We start from the raw sequence: 10,769 nt of genomic DNA, 5'->3' as shown, positions 1-10,769 counted from the left end.
AAATATGAAGTTGTTTATTTGACCCACAGCAAGGCAGAAGCTCCAGTAAGGATCCTATATGACCATCTTGCAGATTTCATTGCATTGGAATGAAACACCTTATGTTTGGAAACACCTTATGTGCTACACATTTTAAAAGCACGGGTGAGAAAAGGCAATAGGATGAGTGTATGAACTTAAAGAATGAGCTAAAAGGTCAAGTTGAAAGCTGAAGAGAAAATAGAAGATGAAGGAAAGAGATGTGGGGCTCACATTAACGGATGAGGGATGTTCATAATGGTCCTGCTCTTTTGCTTTGTCAGAAAAGATGTGGATGGCTGCTCTCGGATCTAGGGACCAGACTTTTGACCCTGACAGTGAGAGGAATCCTCAGATGAGCATGATTCAAATGACTTCCCGGGAGGGAGTCACTTGCAGAAGACTCAATGGAATTATTGTTACCATCTTCAGGTTTCTGAAGGGCCGGCCAGGAGGACAGATTGTACTTAGGCTCTGTAGCCCTGAGGGATAAGTTAAAACTAGCATTATAGAAGCTCCAGAAAAAATGATTTTACAAGGTGAAATAGCCAGTGTTGTTCAAAGGTGGGTGAGCTGCTCCCCAGAATGACTGAGTGCGTTAGCTGGTTAGTTCTTCATCATAAATTCCACAGCCATTTGGCAGAAAACTACATAGAGAAGATCCAGCATCGAGTTCCTGCCCAAACCTGAGATTCTATTAGCCAATAATGGCACTGTGAAAACACTGCCTGAGACAAACGCTATCTGTAAAGACTCAGCAAGATAGGCAGAAGACCAAAAGTCAGGACAAAACTCATGACATAATTTTCTGTTTATATGTATTTGACAAAGAAGAATAATGAGTGGCTACACAATCGAGCATAGAATTCATTGGCTGGTTCGATATAGAAAGATTTTAGGTTTATTTTAAATACAGAGACTTGAATATTGCCTAAATAAATAGTGGATAATTTGGCAGGTACTGGTAGTTTCAGAAGAGAGTTCTTATTCGCGCCTTTTTATAAACATCCATAAGAAAAGGGAAAAAAAAATTGTTTCTAAAGGAGGTTTTAAAGGATCAGAAGCTGGGATTGAAGAAGAGGCCGCAAAGCTCCATTTGACTGTGGGGTGTCATTTTTCAAATGGCTCCTAATCACATTCTCCAGCCTGTCTGGAAAGGCCAAAATATTAGTGTTCTTAGCAGCAGGCAGTTAAGTGATTACCGTCTCATGCAAATGCACCTCGGTTTCAGCTAAGATCGACACAGCAAAATTACAGTCTCTGCATGCTTCAGTGGGCCTCAGACATTTTTTTGTCAAACAAAAAGACTACAGCGAAGCCACTAGGATGTGCATGAAACTTCACGTAGAACTCAGAAGCATGATCTGCTTTGTGTGCTATCCTTCTCGGAGTTTGCAACCCAGAGTTCGAAGCTGGGCAGTTATTGTTATTATTATTTATTCGGAAATTCCACAGATGGTATGTTAGTACTTACTGCGTATTGGCTTCTTTTGTCGCTGTGGGGTTAGCAGTGAACACGAGCAACGCCCTGGCCTCAGGGGGCTCTTGATGGAAGGGGAAATCGAGGTCAGCAGAGATGCGGGTTATGCCACATGCTGTGATCGAAACGGCAGAAGACGTGGCGGTAGTGGTAGCCTTCAAGGGTGACTTTGAGAGGTAATTAGGTTTTAGGCCAGAAGATGTGATGGAAGAGCGTGTCCAGCAGAAAGCAGAACATGGAAGGTCCAGGACCACGGAAGAAACGTATTCAAACCTATTTCCAAAGCCATTAGTACAAAGATACTTGTCACAGCATTTTTATTTATTTATTTATTTTTTTGGAGTTCTCTACATTTGTTCCTCTAAAAATCTCCATCCATTCTGTATAGGGTTTATATTTTGCGTCCTTACCTTTTACTCTCTCCTGGTATTAAACTTTTTAAGCTAGCCTGCATGGAAATTTAGAAAAGAGTGAGTGTTTTTGAAAAGAGTGAGTGTTTTTATGCAACCCATTTCTTACTCAAAAGGACTAGTTATCTATATATTCTCTGTCTTCAAATACATGTGATAAATACCTGGAAAATTTGATTAACATGTTAGCTGCTAATAGTGACCTTTCTTTTTCGTCTCTGATTCTGAATCTGTACAGAATGTGAAAAAATCACCTGGGAGTTTGTTCAAGTGGCTTATTTGGATTGGTACTGTGTCTTGCAATTCCCTGTGGACCCTTCATTATCCTGCTGGGTTTTAGCCAAATGCCTTTCCAAAGGTTTTTTGCTTTTGTTTTTGCTTTTTGAGTCATTTAATAAGTTCACCCTATTAAGCAGTCACTGTAATTATTCTTATTTTACAGTTAGAATTTTGTTACAGATCAAACATACATCTTCTAGAGAGAAAGGCCAGACTATGTGCAGCGCACTAGCTCTTAGGATGTTCTACCCATGTCTTGACACTCTCCAGATGTCTTCCTGAGCACACCTCACCACGACCAGAATGTCTGCTAGCATTTTTTTAAAATATAAAAGCCTTAAGACAGTTATATAGCTCAGTGATGTAAATCCAAGTCGAATCCCAGTAATAGGAAAACTTACATGTGAACTGTTCACTTATGATTAATGAACTCATTCTTTCATTTAAGTGTTTATAGAAATCCTGTTTTTGTGCAAAAACACAATTCTAAATTCTGGGCCTATAGGGTAGAATGAGAAGAGATGGTTCTTTGTTTTTTAGGATACTTATCTAATAAGGGAACTAAAAGAGACAAATAACCAAAACAGGACCATTGGATCCTTATTATGTGCCTAGCACTATGCCAAGTATTTTACCTTCCTTCATTATTTCATCTCACAACAGGTAGTATTAGTATTCCCATTTCATGGGAAGAGGAGCCTGAGGTTTAGAGGCATCAGCCAACTTCTTCAAAGTCTTACAACCAGTAAGTGGCAGGGCTAGCTCTTAAACCCAGGCAACTGGACCAAGGGACTGTGTTTTTAACCTCCTCATAATGCGGCTCTCATAAAGAAGGTGTTCTACGGGGCAGTTTTGAAAATGGGAGTCCTTCTGGAGGCATTGGAAAGGTGTGGTCAACAATCCGTATGTCCTCAAGTCTAGTTTGTCACTGTTTTCCACAAGTTTCACACATATTTTCTCACTTCTTCACACTCTTGCTGCTGCTTTGGCTTCAAGTTAAAATGAGATCACCCCTTAATTATCCCTATCAAAACCTGTCTGTCCCTTATGTCAGGCCCCTAGAGCACTGAGTGCCTGAAGGCCTTTTTTTGAAATCTACAATTGGAATTAATTGTCTGTGTTTTTTCTGCTCCCCATCTCCATCACCTGTTGTACCTGTGTTTTACTTTGCCTGATATGAAAGACGATTTCTTTTACCAGTTTGTTTTCTCTGTGCCTTTCCTGAGTGCAAGATGTATGACTCGTCTTAGGCCTTAAGACAGGGCAATGGTACTTGCTTTCTGAATAAATGAATGACTTCAGTTTGTCCCGAAGTAGGCATACTATGGCCACCTAGAGGGCTTCAGTGCCCCAAAAAAGGAGCTGGGCTTGGAGTGGTTATGTTTTTCTGAAATAATTAGGATCGAGTCACTTGTCTTTAGGTCAAGTACTTCTCCATCCTAGCATGTCTGGAAAAAGAGCATTTTCCTTGGACCTAGCTTTCCTTCTTCTCTCTCCTCAGGGAAGAGAAGCTGCATTGAAGCAGGTTGTGTAAACCCAGATGAGACTTGGTCACAAATACCACAGATCCATTTGTCCCTCCTCCAAGTCTGAAGGCTCAGGAGCCTGCTCAGGGCCTGCTCTGTAAAGGTTCCTTTCTCAATCAGTCTGCTTCTATCACATTAAAGAACAAAGCCACCGAGATTCTTCCTAGTTCTGTGCTCTGTGCCTGGGAGATGCAGAGATCCCCGGAGCTGGAACGTGCAGGACTCACGCAATCTTCCCACTCCACAGGCCTCGTCTTCTCTCCTCCAGACATTCACACAGGCTTAGAGAGGCTAAGTAATTTGTCCAAGATCACAGAGCTACTTATTAGGACTTTTTAAAACTAACTTTCCCAAATCACATGGAGCTAAAATGATATTACCAGGCATTGACAGTTATTTTATAGTTCGAATCATAATCAGTTTCTTCTTTCTCTCATTCAAGAGACCTGAGAGATTATATCTCAACTTCCAAAAAGCAGACTCGGGGTGGGGGGGAAGCAGTGGGGGTAATTTTTATGAACCAAGGGCTTAAGACAATAAAAGAAGACACAGTTTCTGGTTTCCCCATCATCTCAAGCGCTGTTGGATCAGGCTGTATTCCATCCCAGCTAGAGTATCAGGTTCACAGCAAGCTGCTAGGAAAGCTGTATCTATTTCAAGGTCACAGCCCTGGCTGTGCCTTTTTTTTTTTTTTTTTTTTTTTTTTAAATCTGAACTCTTGAGCCAGGAAGGGGGGTCCAGGAGGGTAGAGAGACAGAGGCAGAAGAGAAGTGGGGGTTATTTCAGGCCTCGCTTCTCTAAGCCTTCAATGTCTGAGCTCCAGGACAGACCTTCCTGTTGTGAAACGCTGGGCCAGTTGTTGCGGTCTGAAGATAAACAACATTCCAGTAGTTCTCCTGGAGGCTACCCGAGGCCTTGTGCTTTTCAACATTTCCCTGGCCCTGTGATGATCCAGAAGCCGGGAATCAGTGCCTTACCTGCTGCGGTATACACGGTGGTAGTTTTGTGGTCTCTGTGCTCTTAAACTGGCTAATGGTAATGAGGTCTGCTTGGTTGTTAAATGGTGAAACACTGGTTCCTTTTGTGTCACTTTGGATGCCCAAGCTATGCTGATTGAAGGTTGGTGAGAACAGGGGCTCTTTGCCCTGATGTGCAAGTTTGCTGTCATTGTTAAAGTTTGAGGCTGATTTAGGACTCACTGGGGTTATGTAAGGGCAGGTCTGGAAACCAGTTGCAAGCCTTTAACAAAATCAACCTGGGCTTATCATGAAAGGGTTGGACCTAAGTGGTATTCCCAATAAAGCAAGCATTTCAAATGAATTTCTCATAAGTTCTTATAAGAACTTCATTCTTATATAGGTAGGCGTGGCTTGAAAGGGCATAAAGCCACAACAAATGAAGGAATAGCCCAGTCTTGTCTTGCACACTCGGACTGAGGGCTTGAGGGATGATTCACGGACTGTGAATGCTCACCCTGGTCCCTGGCTTAGGTCTACCTACAAACGCTACCAGCACCCAAGAATTCACAATACACTCTTTCCCTTCTGGATCACTTTCTACAGTTTATCAATCACACTCCTACCCATTTATACAATTGTTCCCCGTACTCACCCATAAGGTATAATAAAAGGTATTATTAACTTCATCTTAGTGATAAGACACTGAGGCTCAGAGAGAAGAAATGTCTTTCTTTCCCAATATCTTATGGCTGTCACCCTTGTCTAAGTAAAACAATGAAAATTTTTGTTGGCCTTAGATATTGCTTTCCTTTTCGTGTGTATCTATGTGTAATTGCTAATTGAGTAAATTTAAGATGGCTGTTGCAGGCAGAGATATCAAGTGGTCCCAGTGATTCCTGCCTCCTTTATTCTTTGCAAAAGGAAAAATATATATATAATTGATGTGGCAACACATTTATTATCAGGGTCTGGTCTGGGTCTTATAGTATAGGCTACTTGAATAAATATTCAGATGAAAATATTGAATGTGATATTTTCAATAAAAAACATATAAAAACCATAAGTTAATAGAAAGGTGAATGAAAAGGAAAATAACTCTTTTTAATCATTAACAAATAAATACAGTATTATCATCTGCACCTTCTTAATAAAGCTTGGCACCTAGCCTATAATTTTTGAAACAATGACACAGTAAGGTAACTAAGAGAATAAGTGATAATAATAAAAAGACTTGTGCAGTAAAACTAAAGAGTTGCATATTCATAAGACATAAGGCTGGGTTATAGAGAATAATATCCACAATAGGATGGCAAACTCGCATTATGTGAAACAAAGATTGGGGAGGAGGTTAAAAAAGAGAAATAAATGTAGTAAAAATGCCTCACATGTACATGAGCCATATAGTTTTCAAAATTGTGTAATATAAGTGATTCACTCTAATCTTTATAACAATTCTGTGAGATCTTAGAGAAGGCAGGGTAAAAATGGTTATTGCCATTTGAGAGGCATGGAAAATAAGAGCCCGTCATGTTAAAATGTTGCCTGAGCTCTTAACAACAGAAAAGAGAAGAGGTTCATAACAGCCTTTGCATTTGGAGCTTTATATTAGAGCTTATGCGTTTACAACTTAGCATTTTTGTGCATATCAAAATGTGTGTGTATGCTTACAAGTATGTAACATATAGAGTTTTGATGGCCAGTAAGTACAGGCATAAGAAAAAAAAAAAAAAAGGAAAAGATGAACTCTAGACATTTTAAGGCAGCAGTGGAGTGATTGCAAAATAATTTTACTTTCCATTAAAAATCAATGAAGACTTTCCAAATAATCAGCATTGGAATAATTCAAGAACTGTGTTCATATAAACCTCCCCCCCTTCATTTAAAATGTTAGGTGTTTGTTTTGTTTTTAGGAATAAGAAATCCAGCATCTGTGACATTTGCTTATAAAAAGGGGACATTTAAAAAAAATCAATGTTGGATAAGGATTAAATTTCCTATAATGATTTATATTCTGTCTTGGAAATGTACTTCAATGTGTGATGTGGACTCATCAGACCACCAGACATATTTTGCCAGAAAACCTGATGAGAACACATTCAGCAGAGATGGCGAGGTGTGGCACTTGGTGGAGGGAAACCAACAGGGATGGCAGTCGTCATCTTGTAATGGAGGAGCTTATGAAAAGGGAGAAGCAGAGAAGCCCTGACTTCCCCCCTTTAAACTACCACGCAAGGCCAGTGCAACCAGCAAATGTCAGAGCTTAAAGATTCCTTAGTTCATTTATAGATAGAAAAATAAGAAGCCAACGCAGGTTGCCAGGAAGACCAGCCATCTTCTGTGATTTCCATTCTCCTTCCTCCTCTTATATTTAGAGGAATAACTAGGGTCTCTCTGCCTGTGCCAGTCTGCATGGGACGCAGTGGGAAGAGGAGAGTGTATTTAGCATTACACTACGATGACCTCAGAGAACTAGCACGTCTCTTTCCTCAAGGTCAGGGAGTTGGGGGTGGTGTTCAGATAACTCCCTGTGCAGTGACTCTGACTGAGGCTTGACCGTGACGTATCTTCATGATCCCTGCTTCGTTAGCCTAGCCTGTCACTGTGGTGTAAGGAAAAAATGTAGTGTCCCAGGGCTCAGAATTTCTCTTTCTGCACTTTCCACCTAAAACCCAAGACCAGATCCTTAGCCTCACATGGCTTCAGTGTTTTTACCTCCTGCACAGGATTTAACGATTCCTACCATGACATCTTCCCACATTTTTACAGGAATTAAATAGGATGGGGGGTATTAAGATTTATAAACCCCAAAAGACAGCATAAGTATTAACTATCATCACCAGTTCCCAAGGGGAGTACAAAATAGTGGTGAGAAGCTCAGGGTCTAGAATTAAAGTTTGTTCAAATGCTGCTTGGGACACTTATAAGCTGTTTGAATTTGGGTGCGCTGTGTAACTGCTAAATCCCAGGTTCCCCAATCTGAAATGGCCGTGATAATAGTCCCTTGAATGGGTTACTTTGAGGGTTAAGTTAAGCAGTGTCACAGTGCTTGACACATAGTAAGCAATGGGCACATTTTTCTGTCACTGTTATTCTGGGTTTCCAAACTGTGGCTGCTGTGATCCCTGAGTCTGGTAGAGCAAAGCCTTTCTGGAGATCCACTGACATGATGGCCTGGGTGCTCTTTTGAGCTAATCCTTAACTATTTTCAGAGATTTTATTATTCCCCACTTCTAAAATGCAGTTATTTTTATAGAGGGCAGTAGCAGTGGGAAATCAAAAAGGTTTTTTTTTGCTTTTTTTTTTCCCCTTTTAAATTTTTCGCACTTCTGCATCACCTCTAATTTTTCTGGAAGGGTAACAGGCCTTTGGAAGTGAGTGAGTTGAAAGGCGAGGTATATCAGGAAAGGGAACAAAACAGATTGGACTGGGAATCTAGTCCTGAGTCTGCTTCTACATCATCATGTGACCTGTCCCCCTGGTTTTCTTTTCTGAGAATTCTGGTTTCCCATCAGTGAACTAGGAAGAGTAAGCCTAGATATTTTTCAGCAAAGTAAAATAGTCTTGGTAAAGCATGTAACAGTTTCTGACACAGGGTTAGGACCAAGTAGTCATTCTTTCCCACTCTCTTTTTTAAGGAGAGTTCTAACATTCTGTGATTTTAGAATCACATTTTTTGGCAACTTAGTCTTGTTGAGGTATTTGACATAAGGACAGAACCTCCTGGAAAAGGTCAGGATATGGTTTCCTGGGCGTATAAACTCTTTCCTAGTGTACCTCTAAGATAGCTTCTTTGATAATACTTCTGCGGTTTTCTTCCAGTTGAGCCCATTACATTCTTGGGTACAAAGCAGTATGTACAGAAAATGAGTCATTTACCTCCAAGTGGTGACTGATATCTTGTTGCAATGCCATACACTCAATCACCAGAGTCCTTTAGAAAGCAATGTTTATTAAAGGAGGATGGGCCATGCTGAGCCAAACCCTGAAGACCACACAGAGAACTGAACTTAGAACCTTCACCTAATTAATTGCTCTAATTGGCTCTACTACAGCCGGCTCTACTATAAAGATATTATCTGGTAGAGCTGAAAGAAGACCTTAAGTATCCTTTCTAATCAAGCTTCTCATTTTATAGGAGGGGAAAGTCAGAAGAGAGTCACAGTATTGTTCAGGGGTCACAGATAGTAGAAGAGGTAGCCTGAAAAGCTAGATCTCTTGATTCATAGCTACTATATCAGTAACACCTACAAAGAATGTCAAGGGAGTAGAGAATATGTTTTTCTTTATGTTTAACCAAACTTTCTTCTGCTAAATTTTCCAAATCTCTAGACACTGATGTGTTCAAGTTCAGTTAATTAAAGGAAAATATTTTGTGTTCTGTAAACAAAAGGTGCTGCTGAAGGCTATTTAAAATGGCTTTGAGACTGAGGCTGCTGTGTTTGCCCTGGGCCAGTCTCTGGGCGGGGGGGGGGGGGGGGGGGGGGGGTGGGGGGGGGGGTGAGAGTGCGAGGGGGTGGGGGGGGAAGTGGGGGGTTTATGGGGGGGGGGGGGGGGGGTGTTGGGATGCCATTTACTAGATGGAATCTCAATGCATAGATTTCAGGTTTTTATCCTTCGGGTTCAGTTGGTCTGTTGCTCTAGCTGCTGGAGGTACAAGGCGTACAGTCTCATTCCTCTATTGCTTCTATGGGGAAATTGTGCTTGGCGATGTCAGAGCATGGGTCCTGCAGAACCCAGACTGACCAAGGTGCAGGGTCTAGTGGATACATATTGACTAGGGGTGGTGGGTTTATGGAGAAGCCTGAGAAAGCTAAGCAAAATCATGCGAAGAGAACAAGGGATCTCAATTTTGAGTATGCATCAAAATCACCTGGAAGCTTTGTTAAGACACAAATTTGAGGCCCTACCCCCAGTATTTCTGATTCAGTAGTCTGACTCACCTATTGAATCAGACAGGAAATCTACAATTTTCTGAGTGGTCCCAGGAAATTAGTTTTTCTATCAATTTCTTTAGTGATGCTGATGATACTGGCCTCCGGACCACACTTTGAGATCCCCTGGCTTACAGCATAATGTGTTGATGCACACAGCTGATAGCCAGTATTTGAATGGAATATAAAGAATTCAGGAGGCTTTCTCCTTAATGGGCTCCCTGGGCAAGGACTTCAGCTTTTTCCCTTGGGTCAACTTGGGTCTTTAATGATCTGGCTAGCATTCAGGAAGGCATTTGATATTCTGGTTTTAATGTAAACACTTCCCACCTGTCCCAAGTATGTGCATCCCTTTCCAAGTGCTGCAACATTTCTGACATTGGCAGAACCCTAATCTTCTCTCTCCTCCCTTCTCCCTCTCTCACTCTCTCCTGGCCAGCATCTGTTCTTTTCACAGCTGTGCGCTTTCATTCTGTCTGCCCCTTTCTCTTCTTGTCCCCAGGCTCTCACCACCCCTCCCCCTCCCATTAGGATCAAAATACTCTGTTTTTATTTATTTACTCCACAGCTGTCAGTGTTGTGTCTGGGTCACTGCAGTGCAACTTGCAGGGAAATGCGATCCATAGAGAGTTCTTAAAACTGCAGATACTTGTAGTAACCAATGTACACACACTCCATAACACAGGCCCCTTCCTCGTCCCTGGGTTGGTCTGAAGTGGCTGGCTTAAGGTTGTGTGTCAGGGTGACCCCAGGAGAAATGAACCTCATGGCCCTTGGAATTTGCACCAGGCCATTTAAAGGTATTGAACAATTCTGAGTATTTCAGACTTTAACACTAGAAAAAGAGACAGAATTGTTTCAGTGGAAAGAGCTCTAAATTAGGAGCTGAGAAACTGAAGTTCTAATTTCAGCTCTTCCACTAATAAGCTGAGTGACCTTGAACAATGTCCTTTCTCCCTCTTTCTCTGTCTCCCTTTTCTCTCTCATCCTTACATTGAAAACAGCGGACCTAATAATTTCCAAAGTCCTGTCCTCAGTGGCTCTAAGTTATACTCTGACTCTGTTGAGCATTTGAATCCAGTGTGATGGGTCCACATACTGGACACAGTGATTCCAGTATGGGTTCTAAAAAGCTTCTAATAGTTCACCCCAAAGTAACTGCAAAA

General features: G+C 41.4%; 1 pseudogene; it reads left to right on the top strand.

Annotated features, from left to right (window-relative positions):
• Positions 1-1,594: 1,594 nt before the first annotated feature.
• The window catches only part of LOC132010512 (homeobox protein NANOG-like), a 128,843-nt pseudogene continuing 119,668 nt past the window's right edge, over positions 1,595-10,769 (top strand).

Source organism: Mustela nigripes, chromosome 2 (assembly GCF_022355385.1).
Source record: "Mustela nigripes isolate SB6536 chromosome 2, MUSNIG.SB6536, whole genome shotgun sequence".
Taxonomy (NCBI): Eukaryota; Metazoa; Chordata; class Mammalia; order Carnivora; family Mustelidae; genus Mustela; species Mustela nigripes.
This window is presented reverse-complemented; position numbering and strand designations above follow the sequence as displayed.